This window comes from Anas platyrhynchos, chromosome 2, assembly GCF_047663525.1.
Source record: "Anas platyrhynchos isolate ZD024472 breed Pekin duck chromosome 2, IASCAAS_PekinDuck_T2T, whole genome shotgun sequence".
Lineage (NCBI taxonomy): Eukaryota > Metazoa > Chordata > Aves > Anseriformes > Anatidae > Anas > Anas platyrhynchos.
In genome coordinates this window covers 118,640,995-118,661,866 of record NC_092588.1, presented here as the reverse complement: position 1 = coordinate 118,661,866, position 20,872 = coordinate 118,640,995, and the positions used below count along the sequence as shown (strand labels likewise).

At 39.8% G+C, this 20,872-nt stretch overlaps 1 protein-coding gene across 6 annotated transcripts in view; it reads left to right on the top strand.

Moving 5' to 3' along the window:
* Positions 1 to 20,562, top strand: part of LRRC3B (leucine rich repeat containing 3B) — a 169,551-nt gene extending 148,989 nt beyond the window's left edge. The window contains exons 3-7 of one of the 6 annotated variants that reach the window (XR_011806933.1): positions 3,816 to 3,882; positions 6,200 to 7,802; positions 8,517 to 9,490; positions 10,433 to 10,616; positions 12,203 to 20,562. The gene's annotated coding sequence lies outside the window, so the exon portion shown is untranslated. Of the gene's footprint in view, positions 1 to 3,815; positions 3,883 to 6,199; positions 7,803 to 8,516; positions 10,617 to 12,202 lie in introns of all 6 variants that reach the window. The other 5 variants (XR_011806937.1, XR_011806934.1, XR_011806935.1 and 2 more) reach the window with 5 other exon arrangements.
* The last annotated feature ends 310 nt before the right edge of the window (positions 20,563 to 20,872 follow it).

Genomic DNA, 20,872 nt, shown 5'->3' with positions numbered 1-20,872 from the left:
AAGCTGAGATTGTTTAAAGGTTTCAAGGAGGGAATTTGTGATCAATTTTGACACATTAATGGGAAGCAAATATTGGCCATTTAGGGTACATGTGGGATAGGTGCAATAAATAAAGGAAAATGAATGCTTGTGATCAGAATATGCAAAATCATCTGATGTGCAACTAGAAGGACAAGCAAATGCCTAGGCATCTTTTTTTTCATTACCATGTTTTTCCCATCCTGCAGGTGAACTTGTTGCAACTGGCTCTCCTAAATGTTTCATAAATTAGCAAAGCCTGAAGGCAACCAGACCCAAACATTAAAAATATATAATTATAACAATAATAATAATAACTCATGCAATTATTTTGCAAAACAGACATGCTCAATAAAAAAAAAGAAAAAAAAAAAGAAAGGAAGGAAGAAAAAAGCTGGCTTGGGTGCTTGACTGAATTTGGCTGACTTGGGTACACACTGACTTGGGTACTCCATTTTGAAAGAAGGCCATTGTGCACTTTTGACACCATGATGGGTAGGACAAAAGCCTTTTCTTTAGAACACTGGTTTGTAGAGATAAATCTGAACTTTCCTCTTCTGAAGAAAGAAAAACAGTGAAGAATCAGTCTCTGAAAAGCATATACAAAGCTGGTCAGCATACTTCCAGCCTAAGAGCATATTTCATTTTAATCACTGAAACACAAATATTCACAGTTATAGGAATAGGCTGAAAGTTCAAGTCTTTTTTTCTAAATGAGGCACATGAAGAGGAATTTAGACCTCTTTCTCACTTACTTATATTTCTAATGAGTTATTTCAAGCAAATACATTGCAGATGAGAAAGTCTGCTCAAGTGAAACAGCCAAATTTTTTTTTTGTTATAAGAGCTCATAGGTCCATCCCATACAATTCTGTGCATGTGAAAAGTAATTTTTGCTCAGGGAGATACTGCTCCCATCACACTACTGCTCCACAGATGTTGCTGATTTCTGGATTACAGAAGTGTGCTGTGGTTATGCCAGCTGCTAGAAATAAATGTCTGCCCCAAACATGCATGGTTTGAATATGTGAGACAGATGATGAACCACAGTAGGCTATGACCCTGATGTTACAGCTTGTGGCCTAGAAAGACTAAGTGAACACTTGCCAAAGGTGAGAACTGGGATCAACTGCAGGAGCAGGAGCTGCCTTACAGAGCTGTTTTAATCTCTTTGAAACAGTCACTGACAGGCAATCCTTCTGTCTGGTTAATTTTTCTGAACAAGCTTTAGTTTTTAAAAGATGGTGAGGCATAATCAAAGAACATATTCTTTACTGATCTTTGTCCAGGAAGTTCCTACCAACAGCAGCTTCTTTTCATCTGCACAATTCCAGTTCCAACAATCCATTTGCATCGCATTGGGGAAGTCTTATTCATGCATCATTTGCAATATGAACCATCTGTTTTACTTCAAAACAGAGATAACAGACAATGGAGTCTCAACACAAGGGATTCATTTCAAAATCTTTGTGCACATTTGTTAAAATAATTTACTTCTGAATTTTAAGCTTTAAAATGCTGTCAGACCAAACAGTGGGCTGCAAAGATCACAGTGATTTAATTAATTCAGTATAAAATGTCAAAGTTGGCTTAAGACTTTTGAGAAATAATTTGTTTATATGAATTGCACTGAGAGGAAAAGAATCTCTAGAATCAGAAGGAATTATGAATTAAAATGTAGTAAGGTAGATTTACCTTTGATGGCAACATTAGCACATACAAAAAGATATACAGTCACTAGCATGATACTTACTGAAACTTTTATGGCCCTTTCTCAAGATTTCATGTTAGAAGCACCAACAGCTTTCTTCCCAACTTCAGTAGTGTATTTATATATTCACTTTTACTATGGTTAAAATCTCTGCAGAGAAGTTTCAATTTACCCTCATTAAAACCTCATTACGCCATCTTAGTAACACAGCTCTCCTCTACCTCAAGACACTTGCTAAATTTTTCACAGCTCCCAAGGCCCCCAATAAGCTGGTAGGAGAAGTACAATTAGAACTGGGGATTTCTTGGCACCTAGGTCTACACTCAACTGTTAAGCCAACTCTCACTCTCTCTCTTTCCTCTGCCCACTCTTTTTGGTCTATATGAAGCTTTGTAGGTCAGAAATACACATAATGTCAAATCAATTACCTCTTATCACAGCCTGCCCACTCACTCAACAAGAAAAACATACAAAACAAAAATGAGTGAATGTTCCTTGTCACAGAACAAACCATTGCCGACTCATAAAGTGGGGTAATATGATTCACTTACCCCTTCAGGGTTCACAAGCCATTTTCTTACTCTTTCTGTCAATATATTCCCTATGTTATTTAGTCAATATAAAATAACCTAAAACTAAGACCCAGTTATTTTCCTTATAAAGCTGATGTGCTGCAATTTAGTATCTGGGCAGCAGCTTCTTGAGGCTGAAAAGTGAAGTGAGCAGTGACTCTTCCTAACACCGGTGAAAAGACCCTCACTGAAGTTAACATGTGAGATCTTCATGAATGTAAGTTCATCCCAGTTAACCTGACACCCAGTATAGCAGGAAGTGGCTACTTCCCTCTTACCTGTGTTTGCTGGTACCAGACTGCAGGCTGAGGGATGGGAAGAACCACCTGGTGTCTTCTGTCTCCATACCTGGATAGGCACAAGCAGGCAGATATATTCGGTGGTATTACCTCTCAAGGTGTTCTATCCTTTGAATTATTTGTAACATATTTCCACATTTTGCAAGGAACTGTTTGGCAAGTTGGTGTCGTACACCAAGCTCAATACTCCTCTTGATGTCTAACCTAAAACTTTCTCTTTTCTATTTCCAGCCACGAGTGTGGTTTTCCTCAGGTTAAACTCCACATCAAAATAAACCTTTCTTAGATAAAGAAATGGTCTCCTTGACATTAACTACTCTTACAGGGTAATAAGTATCTCTATTCTAAATCGTCTCTTTTTAAAAAGACATGACTGAATATTTGAACTAGTCTAATATCAATAAATAGTGTTTTCTAAGCACTAATTTACCTCACAGAATTCTTCCTTAGAAAACTATTTTCCTTACTTTACACTGTTCTTCTGTTTCCATCTGTTTTATATACCTTCTGTATTTAGCATACTTATATTTTAGGATATATCACTCAGAGTGACTTGTCCTCAGTCATAGCAAGAGGCACATGCTTTTCCCTTGATGTATAATTGTTGTTTGTTTACATTGCCTAATATTTTGCTGTCTTTTCTCTTTACAACAACCCTCTGTGCATTATGTCTTCTGGAAATCTAGATTGTTTCCCAATTCTCTTTGTCAACATACTGTTTTCCCTCTGGCTAAAGTCTCCTAAAATCCCTAACATAAAGTCTTACACAGGCCTGAGTCTCTATTACTGCATTAGTCAACATTTCCTAGCATTTCATTCCAGTTTCTGCTACCTGACCTGACTCTGGCAGTGTGCAAATATCCTTCTAGTCCCATCTTCAGCTAATTTGAGGTGCTCTTCCTCAGCCTCACTTTCAAACTTCACTCTAGGCAAATGCTTATTTTAAACCTGTTTCATTCTAAATGAAACCATGTCAGCATCTTAATTCTGCTGCCATCTCAGCCTAAGCCACGCTTTGTTTGACTGCTACATGTTTTATCTAGTTCAGTAGTTTCCTCTGATTTTTTTTTTCTTTTTTTTGAAAGCCTTGGTGAATTCCAGAGGAGGAAATGCTTCTCTAGTCTGTGTTGGATTCTGTATGGCAGCAAAACAAACTGCTGTTCTTTCATGCGTGGTGACACATTATTACCAACTTTCTCTGCTTCATCTCCACAGACCTCCTTGGTTCTCAGATGACCTGTAATCTGTGAAGCAAGAAGAAAAAGGCTGCAAGTCCTCTACAGTAAGCCTTTTCTGAATCCTTTGCAGTTTTTTTGTTTGATTAAGCTGTCACTGGTGTACAGATAAAAAGAAGTTAGGTTTAGAAGCTAGAGCACAGAAATGTTCAGCTCATCAGATTTAGCAGGTCTTCAACTGTCTTCTAGATGTAGTTCAAAGTGTTGGTTTGAATCAAAGTTTGTTGATAACTGATCCAACATCCACATTTTTTACTGAACCAGATATTACGTTTTAGTCAAAAAATGTGTTGTTCTCCCCCCCCTCCCCCCCCCAAAGGCACAGAAAAGAGACAGAAACTCACATTTTGGCTCTTTCCTTTTTTCTTTTTAATAATTATTTTTTTATTCTTCTGTCTGTTAGGTGACTCTAAGAAACACAGCTTCACAAAGGAAAAGCTATTTTTTGTCATCTAGTTTACAGCAGAAGAGGTGCTCTACCTATTATGTTGCTTTCTTTCAGGTCAACAAAGGACTCACTAAAATATGACATAAAATGCTTTTGATTATCTCATATGTAAAGTAGTTTTTCTGACTGAGCTAAGTGACTGGGAAGGGGAAGAAAGAAATGGAGAGAGTAAGCAATTCTAGACCAAAGATCTGGAAAAAGTTTACTCTTTTGACTGCAGTTAAATCTGCTTTTTCTAAAGGGCTGCCTTAAGCATATCCATCACAAAGAGCTTAAATCATGTTGTAGCTGATGGGTATTTCTGTACTGTAGTCAGAATAAAGGTAACCCTGATGTCATGAAATGCCAGTAACATTACACCCAACAAAATGTAGATAAGCTAAAAGCAATGTAATATTTTTTTAAAAAATAAGACTGCTCTTTAGCTACTGCACCCAGCACCCCAGGCTAGAAAAGTAGTTGGTGCAAGTGTCTAACCTTTACTACAAATGTATTTGTACATGAAGTATCCAAGCTCCAGGACCAGTGGCTTCCTAATAAAGCTCACTTTCTAGGGCAGAATATTATGGGCTGAGAAATTTTTTAAATCACAGGGAGCAAAAATGGGTGTTTTGACTGGAGAATAGGATGGTCCACCTAGCAGCAGACAGTGGAGAGTGATTCAGACACTTACAGTTGAGAATGGGAGCTGATACAAAGCACAGCTGTAAGAAATGTAAGGGAAAATACATCAATTCAGATCTAGTCAGGCACCATGGACCCAATGGTTTTAAACAGCCTGTGATTCCACTTCCTCCCTTCTGATGCCCAGTCGGCTGTAAGCACGAGATTGTAGGTTAAATAAATACAATTGCAAACGACAGCATTTAGCTCTCTAATTACCTGCTGGTCCCTGTAATTTATTGGCCCTGCAAATCTATTTCTAGGAAGGTGGGAGCAATTCAATTACACTTCAAACAAAAGCAAACTTGGCAGGCACAGATCTGCAGCTACAGGTGCTGAAAGTGTTCTCAAGCATATTATATGAGGTGTTTCATTCAGGTAATGCCTTGACTGGGGCTTCTTAGCTGGATTCTCAGCTAGAATCACATTGTATTGCTCTGCTTCTTATTCACAGTCAGAATGTATGCTTCCTTCAGTTTTTAAAAAACAGCCTTTTAACCATAGAAGCATACAAGATGCTGCACGGATGTTTCATTTGAATATTTATGCACATTACTTTTTCTGAGTCTGGGCAGAAGTCAACAGCCTATAGTTAGTATGACCTGACAAGACATACATAAATTATGCTTTTGTTTTGTTTTGTTTTCCTTATGATTGTTTGTTTCTATAGTAGGAGACCAGTACATGATTTTAGTAAGCAAAATTAGTGACAGACTCACCCTGCTCTTCACTAGCAAGAGATATTCCCCCTAAGATAGGGTAGAATAAATAGGAACACAGCTATATCCAGGTGATGCAGTGATTGTCTATGGCAAGTTAATCTTCTTTGGGCTGAAATGTGTTTCCTTACAGGAGTGAAAAAGCTGAAAGTAGAAAGCCCTGCAGCCCAGCAGGATGGAGGTGATGGCTGTTGTGCAACTCATTTAGTGCCTGGAGCTGCCTTCCAGATCCTCTCTCTCCAGCACAGTGAGGAGTTTACAGGGGAAAGGAAGCTAATTCCCACAGTGGCATGTAGAAGTGTGGAGCAGTGTGTTACACACGTTTAACTGCTTTATATAATACGTTCCCGGGGTGATAATCCTCACACTATGTACGTACATAAATAGGTTTTTGTTTTTAGCACAGACTCCTTCTCAGAAACCCATTTGGAGCCTTCTTTCACATCATTTTCTTGCCAGCAATTTCTTCTTTTGCTGTAATGATGAATATCAGTACAAATGCAATACAAGCCAAACATAAAAAAATCTCTCCAGCATTACAGTTCTGAGTGCCCAGCCTAAGAGACCAGCTACATTAATACCACCACATTCCTGAGAAGGACAGCAGCCAGCAACGCACATAACGTGATAACCACAAACTGCAGACTACCATCCTCTACACCCTCTTTACCGACTATTTATACATCAGTGCCATCTCTCCCAAAGGTGCCTGAAGCAATCTGGCATAGAGGGTAGGAATCCATTGTCTTTATTACAAACCTCTTTACCGACTATTTATACATCAGTGCCATCTCTCCCAAAGGTGCCTGAAGCAATCTGGCATAGAGGGTAGGAATCCATTGTCTTTATTACAAACCTCCATGTCAGATGTCCTCAGCCTGCAAGGCTTGATTTTCTGTTTGCCTGTAGTAAAATGCTTAATCAATCTGAAAAACAGGAGGGTTTCTAAGACCTTCTGTCTGAAGTGTTTACAGTACTTGGGAAAATACTTTGGAAAAACTTCCTGGCCACCTGTCCTCAAAAAATCAGCTCCGTTTTTCATGTTCTAAGTAGTCCTTTCTTCTGTGCCTTTCTTCTGTGCCTTTACTTCTGCACCATTCACCGCACATACAGCTACTTTTGGCAGGTGACCAGCTGATAGTGGTAAAGATTTTTTCCATTATTAATGGAGACAAATAAAGTTTTAATTATGCATATACTGTGGACTCCTATGGAATTGCTCAGGCAAGCACCAGCAATGAGTAATGTGGCTGTCTATGATGCCGTGAGAGCCAGACACCCTGACGTTAGGGTGCTTGCAGACACCCCCTCCATGGCTACGCTTGCTTTCAAAGCCTTCCCAGGACAGGCAGCAGGATGGGACAGTGAGGATGGAACACTGTCAGTGGAGCAGTTGTGATGGAGGGCCCATTTCCAGCTTGTTCATGGTGTGGTGGGGTGATGCTGGCCATGCCCAAACACAGCCCTCTCCTTCCACCCTGCCCAATACCTGGTTCTAACTTGTTGGAGTGTATTTCCCAGCATGAGATGTTACACTCTGCTCATGTGCATTCTCATAACAGGTAAACTCCAAGTGGTTTTGTTTGTTTGTTTGTTCCTTTTCTAAAATGCTCTCTGATGTGACTGTGAGTCTCAAATTCTGCCATGGTTCCTGAACTGCACCCTAAATCCAGTGTGTACAGCCATCCTGTCCATCCTCGTTCCTGCAGAAAAGGGGAGGGACTGGGTCTGCACAGCCAAGGGAGCAGGTCAGAAACATTCCTCTTGCTGTTCGATAAGCTTAGCTAAAAACCTGAGACTTTGCTTTAAAAGCTGCACAGCAAGCTTTAGTTACATGCAGATCAGCCTCAAGTCACATTAAATTGAGTATGAAATAAAAACTGACCCCAAGGTGCAGGTGACAGGGTTGGGTGGCTGACCCAGCCTTACTGGGGGATCTTTAGCTGCATCCTAATGCCACTGTGATTTCCACAGCCTCCAGCTCCTCAATCCCTCCTTTGATGTGTCTCAGTGATCTTTTCAGGTGGTTTATTCCACAGCCTGATCAGCTTTAACACAGAAAAGTTTATACCTGACCTGAATCTCTGCTTCTTTACACAGAGCTGATCAGCCTTCATTTTATCCCTCACAGTTTTGGGTAAGAAAAACTATTTTTCTCTTACTTCTTTTCACATTTCAAATGTTTGTGCAGTGTTACTATCTTCCTCTGGATTTGGGGCTTTTATTGAAACAATATGAGACTGGGTGATAGAGAAGGCATACCAACACAGGAGCAGATAGAGATCTTTAGAGTAAGCTATGGGAGAATCCGAGCATGTTGCACTATATTTAATATGTGTATATCTATGTTGAGCTAAATATGTGTAGGAGGATGCTTATGTTCATATCCATAAAAATGTACAAACATACACACACACATTAATTCCCATCATAAATATTCTTCATTAATTAGTTACTCTTTTAATGCTACAAGAAATTCTGCACACACACCAAAAAAAAATCATTTCTGAATAGTCTCTAAAAGCAGCTAAGCTTTAAGCATAGCAGAATCTCTATGAGAGGAGCTAGGAAGGATTTTTTTCCCTTACATGCCTCTTACTGGATTTTGTGCACCTTATTTTCCAGAGCAGATGGATACTGGTGAAAATGTCTCAGCAGTCTGATCCCATACGGCAGGCTTTATCTTACTACTTTTAATCAAATTTATACATCCTCAAGAACACAACAAATATCTGAATGCACAGTAAAGGAGTCACAGAGCATAGCAGTATGGCTAGTGCATGAGCAGAAGCCCCAACTCCCCATGTCCCATTTGTCATAATTTCTTTACCTCATGTATATTCTTTTGCAGCCTTTTGTGCTGGGTGCCTCCAGAGAGGGACTCCATCAGCCTCTCTACCAGGTACCAGCCATACAGTGTGGCCAGCAACGTGGGATATGCTGCTGCCTGTGTCCTGACCACACAGAGGAAGAGAATGGCACAGCCCTGGGCTGTGCTCACCCTGTCCCTTTGGGTGGCAGGTCAGAAGTCCTGCACCTATGCAGTGGGCCATCTGCTGACCTGTGAGACCTCCAAGCACCCTCCCTCCCTCTTGCAGAGCTTTCCCCCCAAGTCCTCCTGCCATGTACTCCCTATCCATATTCTTAGCTGAGCTCCTCAGGTTTTGCCCTGAAAAAAGGGACGCTGTCACACCATTCATTCCCTATGTTTGAATAAAAGCACTGTGGCTTTGTTTCTATGAAGCCTGAAGCACATTTCAAATCTTGAAAACTGTTGCAAAACCAGCAGCCTTCCCTGTGACTTAATTTTCAAAGGCACTGAGTTAATTCCCAGAAGGCGGTGGAAATGCTGTCTGTGATCAAGAGGGCTGTGTCTAAGAAGAATAAGAATTCCCCTACAACTAATTTTTACTGACTGCGTACATGAGAGCAGACAACCCTGTGGAGAGCAGGTCAAAATGGCCCTGGTACTCTGGGTATGCCCTGGTGGGACAGATCCACAACTGCCTGCACACCGGCTTGGCTTCAGTGTAAATGTACTGGGAAGAGGAGCTGGTATTTTCAGCTTCAATAAGCTTAATTTACCTGTATCTCCACCAGCTAGTTACTGTTTTACTGTAACTATGCTGAGAAGTTTTCTTTAACCCTAAAAAGCCAAATGATTAGGGGAGGAATATGGGGGAAAAAATAATGATTTCCAGCAATTCAGAACTGCAGGCTTTGAATCATTTGCCACGTCTGGAGCTGTGGCAGGGTGAGAGATGGCATTTCCAAATCATCAGCTTCTGAAAGGCAAACTGAGTGCAGCCTGCCTGCTAAAATCTGGTGAGCACTGAATTATGCAGGGAAGAAAGGAGGACCATATCATTTGCACAGCATGCCATATATTTTCTCTCTCTCTCCTTTTTCTGTCTCTGCTGCCTTCTCTAGCAAAATACTGAAATATAATCCTTCCTTCTGAGAACACAGTGAATTATTCTATTCTAGACAAATTCAACCCAGGGAAATACACTGGTTTTAATGGCATTGTAGCTGGTTGAACAAAGTCCAATTAACTTTATGGTCCAATAATCTGAAGTGCACTATTAAATTTTTCATCAAAAGATGCTGGCAGCAAAAGACAGACTTTTTATAGCACTTGCTACATGAGACCATTCCCTTGAAAACATGCTTTTCAGTAACCAGGACACTTCTCCGGCTAGTAGGAGCTTACACACTGCTAAAACTGCCCTTCATGTTTGCACTTTGGCAAGAAAAAGCTACTGCCAGAGTGTGGGCCAGCCAGCAATGCAATGTGCAGGGCAAGCAGCCAGTGCTGCCAGCCATCTCTGTCCCCTCTCCCATGGCAAATGTCAAATAGTGGAGAATCAGGAAAGAGAATTGACTGACATGCCTATTCCCATTTGTCTTCTGTGAAGCCTGGTGCCTTGCTTCCTCACTATTGGTGGTTCATCTGCATGTATTTGCTTTTTCTGCCTCCTGTTCCCTCTCCACATCAAGAAGAAATGCGAGTTTTCTGTCCGGAACTGACTGCACCTAATTTAATACCTGTTTTCTCCTTTGGCAGTGTATCTGTGTTAGTGCTTTTTAAATACTGGCTCTCCATCATGTATCTACAGTAATTATTACTTTCCTTTACATTTTAAATGTATCTATATTAACTCTTTCTTTCAAGAAAAAAGTAACTGCTTTTCCTAAGGTTGATAAATTCCTCTACAATTTCATCCTCTCAACTACATTTTTGTTGTTGTTGTTTGTTTTTGGCAGGACTGAAGGAAGAGTTTGGCCACATAAGGAATGGTTTCAGTATTACTGAGAGCTTCTGAGAAACAAACAAGTTTATATTTGATATGATTCCATATTAACAGAGGCTGACCTTATCTGAGGGCAGCCTTAAAAGGGAAGTCTGTTCGGTCCAAGGCTTGAGAGTAAACAGACAAGTGGTCCTTATGTAAGTAGTAATAAGTGTTTACGACATTGTTCAGATATCTTCATTGTTCTTAGCTGTATTTTTACAATACTTTTGTTTGTTTAATTTCCTTTCTCTACTGTAATCTTAATGCAGTCATAATGGATTTGATTAAATGTTGTTGCTCTTTCTTCGCTTATTACAAACTGCTGGCAAACAACCCCAAGCTCAAACGTGCTCCTGCAAAATTGGCTGTTTAATTACACCAAATAACAAACATGTTCTTGGTGAAGAATTTGTGAACTGAACAAAGGGATGCATCTCCTCAGTGTGCTAAATTAACATACTGCCCGTAGTTAGCAGCACAACAAATAGATTAAGAAAAAGAGAAGTAATAGAAAGGATCACTTTTTAAAGTTTACACAAAATACTTTTTCTCTAAAATATGCTTCACAAAAGTAGCAGAAATGCTGTGGAGCTGTATATTGGATATATGAAAATTTGCTTGGGATGACCTGCAGCTTGTAAGCTTTTCAGGCCAAAGACAGTTTCTCTCTGCAGTGTTCCTGATTGCCACAGCAATAAGAGAAGAAAATAGTAATTACTGTCTGCTGGGGTTTGTTCATAATAATAAATAGGTGTTGAATGTTTCCTCAAGTGAACAAAACCACCATGTCTCGCTTTCAAAATTCTTTGATTTGAACTAATCACTCATGGAAGCATTTTATGTGTATGTGTGATTTCAGCTTGCATCCTCATAGATGATGTCTTGCAAGTGCAGACTGAGGTTTATTTGGTGAAACATCAGTGTGTACTCCTAGTGCTGAACTGGGCCTTCAGAGAGCAAGCTATGGCTGCCCAGTCACAGTAGGGTGGCTCTGTGTTGATTAAATTGAGGAGTATTACTGCTACAACTGCTTCCCAAGTCTGCTCTCATTCATAATGAGTCTGAGCAATGATCTGAACTAAGTGACTGCGCTCCCTTGGAACAGCGAGACTGCTGCTGAAGGGACTAGGATTGTATACCTATAAGGTAGAAAGAGGGATTTCTTCACCTCTACCTGCCTGAACCAATCAATGCAAAATCACTCCTGAGAAGACCTCAGCACATCAATTTTGCAGGCATTAATGCATTTTCCAAGTAAAACCCTGCATCCGTTTCAATTTTTCCCAATACTAGTCTTGATGTGAGTTGTTTTGTGGTGGGTGTAAGTAGCACAACTTGTGAATATTAAAAAGTAATCTCACAACAGGAAGAACTGTGTGAGGCACCACTGGTCATCAGCATGACAGACATGTTGAAGGTCAAAATATCGAGAAGGTCACTTACTATTTAAATTACTTTTGGAATAGAGGTCAGGCATGAAGTTATTCTGAAAAGAAAATTGTTCAGACCCCAGGGTCTGAGCACTCTAGTCATTCCTGTATAATGCCAGTGCAAACAAATACCAATTTGTCTCTATAAACCTAGAAAATCTTAAACGTGTAGAAATGGCAAATGTACAATGAACCACTTTATTCTGCAGCATTTGCAATACTTGATGCCTTTGTCACTACCACCTGGTATTTTCTTAACAAGGATATTTTAAATAGAAATTTACACAAGCTGTGTTTACCTGTTAATGTAGGAGATCTGGCCACATGATACCAGGCAATACCTGCTCTGCAAAATGCTGCAATAGGCTCCAGTTTTCTTCCAAGCAAGTTCAGCCTTGGTTTTGACCAAGGTATGCCATTTGGGATACAAGCTCTTCTTTGTGGACAGAGGAGCTGAAAACATTTGACAACTTTGTTTAACTAGGCTCCTGGCAGAGCAAGCATCGGAAAGGAAACCAAAGAACCTTTTTTGCTTACAAAGATGCTGAAGGCCTTCTCAACAGATGTCTTACCTTTGGAGTTGTGCTATCCAGACAGTGTGCTCAGTCCTCTGCATGCATGCACAGTCTTGTTCTTTACATGATCAAAGGTAGACATGGACTGGCTGGATTCCCCACTTGGCTGACCTGTGCCTAGGTGAGACCAGAGGAGATTATGGTCCTTCAGCCTACAGGAGGTACAATTCTACTTGACGACGCTCAATGGAAAAATTGAAACTTGTTTATGTGAGATTGATACTGCTTCATTGTGTTCTTCTACAATCACAATCAAGAAGTTGTATATGGAGTTCTATGAATTTACAGCAATGCCTATAAAAATGCAGCAATGCAAAACTCAAGAGCTTCCATTTTGGAAAATTTTGTGTAAATCTTGCCTATTCTATTATTTTCTGTAGCTGTTCTCTGATTAAAAGTACAGCTTTACAGAGTAAAACATATAGAATTGAAGGAAGCCAGCATATGCTATTTTAGTGAGTATATTATCTAAAGTGGGCCTTCCATCTGTTTCAGAACTAATTATTACATCATCTTTATGTAGCTCGATTTACAATGAGTGAATTAAATGCTTATGTGAGTGCTTCATACAATGTGAAACACAGCTGTGACATTTTTAGAGGCAGAACAGGGCAAAATGTTCTAGACATACTGAATTTCATTTTTCTTCTGTTTACAAAAATATTCCTTTGTAGCAAATATTTTTCACACTCCCTTAGTAATACACAATTGTATTTTGAAGAACCACAGAGCATCCATTTGAATTGCAATAAAATACTGAGTATTTTTATCTCTCAAAGAAAAGATTTTGAGTTTAGTGATCAAAACAGCTATCTCTATCAAAAAACATTCAGATAGTTCTTCCTAACCTAGCTGTTGCCAAACAAAGATAGATTAAGATTAATTGCAGTAATTAAACAGAGGGACAGGGTACAGCATTAGTAGGAGCAATGTATCACATTCGTTGTTTCCAGATACTTTATTCAAAAGGAAAACAGAAAATCACATGAGCTCTAGTCTAGGCTATGTACATTTTCTATTAGCTGGTACTCATTTACAAGGCATGTGCGTATGTAACTTACCATAGCATATCTTTCTTTAATAAATCACTTTAGCTGGTAAAAGCAAGCCAGATTTAGAACATATTTCTTGATTATACTATAGTCCTTTAAAATAGTTTCATGTGAGCATTTTTTTAACTTGCATTTTTTGTTTTGCTGTTCAAAATTTGACCGATAAATTTTAGTGAAAAAAAGGTAGAATACATATTAGGGTCTAGCCAAGTCTTTTGCTGAAAAACAAATAAGAAATATCCACCATTTTCTTCGCACTTTTTCTCTATGCAGTCTTTTTGGTGGTGGTGTTTTTTTTTGGTTGGTTTGTTGATTGGTCTGCCTTAAAAGGCACTCCGCCTGAAGCCAGTTTTGGCCACATTAGTGGGCTCAGGTTACAATGTCACTGGGTTCACAGCAGGACATTGCAAATTAACTATATTGCGTTTACAAGACTTGACCATATACCCATCTAAAACCCCAAGACACTGGTTGTTTCCACAGAATAGAAAATAAAGGACTGCCTCTTCTCCCCCAGACCATATCCTGACAGGATGAAGGGATAGAATTAAAAATCGTGCTTCTATTTAGGATAGTGGAATGCACATCAGCCAATAGAGCATGGGCTTAGCACAGCTCCTTTGCACCTCCAAAACTCCTGCTCTCTCAGCATGCTTCTTCCCCACACAGCTGATAGAGAGCAGTCACTTCTTAGCAAGACATAAGTTATTTCAATAAATAATAATACTTTAAAAGTATAATTCCTTTTATGTCTACTTCAGTGCAGCATAAGCACACCCTGTTTTGGAAGCATTGGCACAGCTAAAGGCTTAGTCATTAGTCAACAGAAGAGAAATACACAGGTTAAAAAATCAATAGGCAGTTTTGCGGGCAGAAAGGAGCAGAAAATAAACAGATCTGTGTTTGAGAAAACAAGTATGTATTTTCTTCAATTAAGCTTTGAACTGGAGAGTCAACCTGATGATGGGAGGAAAAACACTAAGCAAAACTGGGGAGGGGGAATTTGTCCCTTGCAAATAATTACCCATGAACAGTTGCCTGCTCTGACATCGTTTGATTGAGCTATTTCTAGACCTAACCCTTTGCTTGTAAATACTGATGCTAATCTTGTTTTAGAAATGTTTCAGCTTGGCAAGACATTAATAAACACTGTCCCAGAAAATGCTTGGAGTCCAGCCATACACAAAGCCTTGTTTTAATAGATGGATCAATGGTGGAGGTAGGTGAAGACCAGGAGAGGGATTCTCAGATTTCTTAGTGGCTCTTCAGACACATTTTGATCCAGTAAAGACCTGTTTTGGCCTTTTATAAATATCTGCATAAGACAAATTAGCTTGTGTTAATGTTCCTAGAAAACAAAATTCAGTTCACAGACTGAAGTTTGCTTGGTGGGAAAATAAAATTTAATATAGTGGAAAAAGCAGGCACCCCGTAATGGTAGAGTCATCCAGAAGGACAGCACAGTAAAACAAGGGGATACCTCTTCATATTTGGACTACAAATTCTCTAGCAGTTATAGGATCATCCATTACTAACTATTCACTGAATGCTTACAGAAAGGGAATCGGTTGTGTAGGCCAAAAGTGATTTGTGATTACAGACTCTAAGCCTCCTTATAGGGGTCTGATCATCAGGAACCAATGTATTCAAGAGGCACTCTCAAGATGCTTTTGAAAACCGTAAGTCACCATCTGTTAAATAAGGAGAAAATTACAGGAAGTCTTCTCTTATTGCAATGGATTGTTATTATTAGTTGTTAAAATAGATTGGCAGCATGTGCTAAACAACCACAGATAGGTCCCCAGTATTGCAGAAAGTTTAATACAAACACAAAATATGCTGAACAAAAGAGACAAATTTAAGTCTAAGCAGCTTACAATCTGAATAATGCATTAACAGGAAATAAAGAAATGTTATTTTCCTTATTCAGTGCATAGCCGTCAATAAACTTTCACCACATATCCACGGCTAAAGGCCTTCTCACACTATGCCAGGTGAAGGGTGTTAATAGCAACAAGTGTCACTGGAGGGAAGTGGTGAGCGGGTCTTTGGTACAACCTGTTGTTGATAAGAGTGATCCCTGTCCAACTGAAGAGTGAGCTTCAGCTGCCAAGCAAATTGCTTTTGTTTGATCTTGCTACTGCAGCCATGTAGGGAAAGGTGCCAAGTACAATTCTGAAGTAGCCTTCTAATAGTGGACAGCTAACATGAGAGGTTGCTCTGAGTGGAAACACAACACACACAGTTATTTATTTCCTGGTGTGGGAAGGCTTACTGTTTTCTAACACATGATGATGAATATAGCATTCATAATTGAAGAAAACCTTAGGTTCTCTTTTGGCTTAGGCAGTATCTGAATTGTGGCCTAATCGTTTGTGTGTGACATCCTGCAGCCTGTACTAACAAAAAATATATATCTTTTGAATTGCACAGACAGAGTAAAAGCCCCAAACAGAATCTGACAGGGACCATGTTCACCTTCCCCTTCCATAGCTTTTCCTTAGATTCTTACGACCAGCAGAATGTTTATGGAAACATATTTAGAAATACATTATTAGCAATACAGACTTTAATATCATGATTCTGCTTCATTCTGTTAAAAAGAGAAATATACTTTAGCATCAAAGTCAATAACTCATTACAGAAGTCACCATCTAGTGGTATGTAAGAACACGTACTGCTGCTATTGAAGTTTAGAGGTGGTTTTAGGGACTCAAAATAACGTCTTCAGTTCTGCTCAGGATGAACTTGTGTACTTCAAGCTAGCCTTTCAGTGAATATATATATGGTGTATAATATCAGAATATTTAATAATGCATTTTATGTATTTTATATGCATGTATTAATATATTAGTATCTATATTTTAAGCAAATCTGGTGTTACTCAGAGCAAAACTTCGTTCAAATGATGTTCAAATGATGAAAAAACTTCCTTTAAAATGATGGTGCGCATCAGTGAAACAAACCATCTGTTTTTAGCCCTCTCTTCTCTTTATTCATTTATATTCTTTGCATCTCTTTATGTGCATCTATAGCTATACATACATCTTTAACCAATGCTCCACGACATATCCTTTAAAGTGTCTGTATTTCTAACTAACCAGCTGAGTTGCAGAGAGAAACTCGTGGTTAACTAATACTACTCTATAACTGCTGGAACAAGTGACATCTCCCCCACTGCAGCTATCTGTTCAGAGGGAAAGCTATTAGGACTGACAAAGAGAAGCTCATTCTTGCTCATTATATTCAGAGCCCTTACAGATGAGGCAATTTTTCACTCTTCTCAGTTATGATAAAAACTGAGGACAAATACAGCATTATACTCTATTCTGCTATATCTAAAAATGTTCTGAATTTATTTATCCTTCAAGTAAAGTTGTATGCAAACCAGCAGTCTTCCCCTCCCTTCCCCCAGTCTACCTTTCTTATCTGCATTTATATTTAGCATTATCACTGAGCCAAATCTTTGAGACCTCATTTGACTTTTTACCCAATCTTTCTTCTTGCATTAGTCACCATATGAGATTTGTCTGACTAAGAACTAAATTAAGACTTCACACAGAGGATGTGCACTAGAACTTCTTGATGAAAAAAAAAAAATCCCATGGCAAACAAGATAAGACAAATTACAAAGGTGCATGATAGCAAGCTATGGCATTTCTGCTGTTGGGCTTCCAAAGCACCAAGGGATATGTGGTATGGAGCTGGAGGTGAAGAAATGAGGTAGGCATGGTGAGAGGAAGGCTGGTCTATAAATAAACAAGTATGATTAGCACTTGACCATGTGCTAAACATTTGTTGCTGGGACTCCCATGGAAAGAGCAGTGTCATCTGTCACAGAGGCTAATACAAGGTGCTAATAAAGGCTGACTTACCCTCTTCACTGCAAGGTTGCAAACTTGACCCCTTTACACGGCTCTAACTACCACCTACTTTTGTAAGGCATCTATTATGGTGACCTCTAATGTCAAGGCATTGTGGTGAAAGATCTTTCCATGGGTGAGTGCTACAGTGATAGAGCCAGACTTCATTAAAGGCAAGAGCACAAAGGAATGAAACCACCTAACAAAACATTTTGCATGCTTTGGGCATGAATTTGCAAAATTTAATCTGAAATGCAGAGATTTTAAACACTGCCACCAGCTTTCAGTTCGTGCCTTCTTGTACTGAGGTCTGGAAGAAAAGGACAAGAGATAACTCTCTAGAGTCATCAGGTTTTGCTCCCACAGTAGCAAGATACCACACAACAGCTTAGGCACAGTACCTGCCCATATTTTTTATACTGTTGTAAATGCAAATAAAATATTTTACCTTAAATTCCTCCATTTAGCTACTGTATTTTAGTTCACATTTATCTTTGGTTAAAAGCAGGGTTCCTGCAGTTCAGCTCAAGTGAGCTGACTTCTTAGACCTCACTTGGCTGCTTCAGCCTGTAAAGTCCGCCTTTGTGGTCCTCTGTGGTGTCTAGGGAGGGGAAGAAAGCTGAAGGAATAGTATTGAGTCAGATATCCTGAGAGCCCTAGTGTCAATAGGAGGAATGCAGAGTCATACTATCAATACCTAAGGCTATGCATTACCCTTAAAATACAATTCAGTCCTCTCCTGGATGAATTTTCTGTGTTACTGTATTCTTTTCTTTTCTAAAGGCATGCTATCTTATAAGTAGCCAAAAGCACCCCTTGACTGACCTTTCCTTCTCACCAGTGCTCTTAAAAAATTGCTTTTTGCAGATGGGGTCTAAAAGGCAAGATAGAGCACTTAAAGTTGGGGATCTGTAGCACAAGCATAGAAGAAATAAAACCAGAAACACTTTAGAAGAAACCAAGAAGCAGCAATAAGGACCCTAAAAGAACAAAGTGGATTTAGGGAACACTGAGGCTCCACTGCTGTTACTGGAAGTACGTGTACACGGGAAAGATGGATAGCCAGAATAGGCAGCCAGGTCTGCAGGTGGTACAAATTAGCATTGCTGTGGTAAAGTCAGAAGCACTGCACTGATTTACACCAATAGGGACTGAGGACTGCTGCTAGGAAGGAATGTGTAGCAGCCCTGCAATACACAGATTTACTTTCTCTGGAGAATATTGTTTCATTCCCTCCCGTAGTTTGTCAGTGACTGCTCCCTGGTGAGAACATGAAGAAGTTGTCAGGTCTATTAACCTTAACAAATGTAAATACGAACCCAAAATGTGGAAAAATGCTCTCATCTGAAATGAATTTCATTGTAACAGACTGCTGAGTTAAACAGTCCCTTTTGCAGCAGACACGGAAACACAGCCACTGAGAAAATTGTTTACCTCATTCTTTTCAGGTTGTCCTTCCTGCCTTTCTTTTGGTTTGGTTCACACCTCACATAAGCAACTGCATTGAAGAAGGTAACTTCCCTAGTGGAGTCACTTGTCAATTTATCACAAATAATTTACTTTCCATTCAAGACTGTTGTTTGCAATTTAATGCACCTGACAAAAAAAAAAAAAAAAAAAAAAAAAAATCTTACCCACCAACTTGCTCACAAAGATGCTGGTAGGAGCAATCTTTATGCTCAGTTCTTGTAGCAACTGACTGGAGCCAGGAGCCACATCCCCTTATTTCTCTTCCGTGAAGGAATGGCATGACCCCTGACCCCCGCTCCACTGTGAAAGAAACCCTGTTGCCTTTTACAGGTTGTCTTCAAACATGGACAACTGTATGGTATTAGACTAAGATCAATGCTGAGAGTTTGAAGTGTGTCTTGGTTCGAGATGGAGCTTATAAAATTTACATTTCCTATGAACTCTTTGGAAAAAAAAAAAAAAAGTAATTACCATGAGACTCACTCAACATTTCTTTTAGGGCCATGGCTGGACCCATACAGGAGGTCCTAAGGGACCCTACTACACTATGGCTGGGACACTGGGAGCTGTGGGAAGTGGCCTATTTCTCCTTGTGAAAATTTGATTCCTAAAGAGCTCCCAGCATGGACCATTACCCTGGAAGGGATGGAACGGGGCTAGAGGGAGGACTGGACTCAGGAATTCACTTGGCAGATCTTCTGCATTTCCTGCCAACATACACACACATGCTTGCAAAAAAAAGCTGGATAAGATCCCACTAAAATTCAGTCTGTGCTTTGGGATGGGTAGGACTTGCAGAGCAGATCTGCAGCCCTTCTGCAGCTTAAGAAAGGGAGGATCCAATGTTCAGCTAATGCTCTCAGATTCAGTTCACTGAGAACCAGATTCATTCACAGACTGAAAGCTGAACACCACAATGTTTAAGAAGTTAGAGGCCAGACTCTGCTTCATGTCCGCAAGGCAGGATTACATGTATGTGCTGAATGGGGATGGTCAGGCTCCGGGCTGCAGAAATTGGACATGTCACAGGACTGAGCGTTGTGCGGCTGTGGCATGCCCATCTATCAGCTCTCTTAGAGCGGCTGTGCCCTCCAGCCAGGTGTATGCAGGGAGGAAGCAGCCTGCCCAAGTTTGTCTGTCCAACCCTGTAAGTGCAGGGGCTGCGACTGAGGACTGCCATGTTCTGAGTGTGGGTGTCCAAACCTGGAGACAGGATGCTGAAAGCACAGCTGGGGAGAGAGACTCAAATTTCACCCTGCCTTATCTGCAGTTAGCTGTGAAGGTGGGTTTCAGCCTGGGGACTCAGGTATCGGTACTGTGCTTTCAAGTGTTGGCAAACACCCTGTTTCCTCATAATACAGGGCAGCAAGAGAAGGGGGAGGATTCTCTTTTCTTAACAGCCTAGAGACTGAAGGTTCTTGCTCAGTCACCAGGCTTTGAACTTCTGAGTAAGCCAACATAATGAGAATTCAGAAGCAACAGGAGAGTTGTCTTAATATGCAAGAATATTCACAAATCATTTCCCTGGTATATTGCCACACCTTTGCGCAAGGAGACAAAGGAAAAAACAGGACTCATATTTGACAGAATAACTTAAAATGTTTAAAGGATACATGTACGTAAGGTCCCTCTAGCTCCATTTGCATTTGGATGCAAAAAGCTATTTGTTTTTACTGTTCTTCTCTTCCATTAAAAAGACATTTAAACTTCTGTGGAGATTTGATTTCATTTTTGAACTTTCTGCTGTTCGTTGGTTTCCAAGTCAGAGGTAAAATGGATAGCCCTTCATTTTATTTAGCATGAAATGAATTACAAGAAAGTGGGACCTCTAGGAATAAAAAGCCTTCAGACTCTATGTTCATGTAAGTGTAAAATGTACTGCAAGGCAGAGTGCTTCTCCAATTTTGCTACACATTTGTAATAATAAAAGAATGGACTCTGAGGAGAAGTGAGCCATGAGCTGTGTGATTCGAACAGTTACATTAACACACAATAAAAAGGTGCAAAGGTTCAAGGCAGTT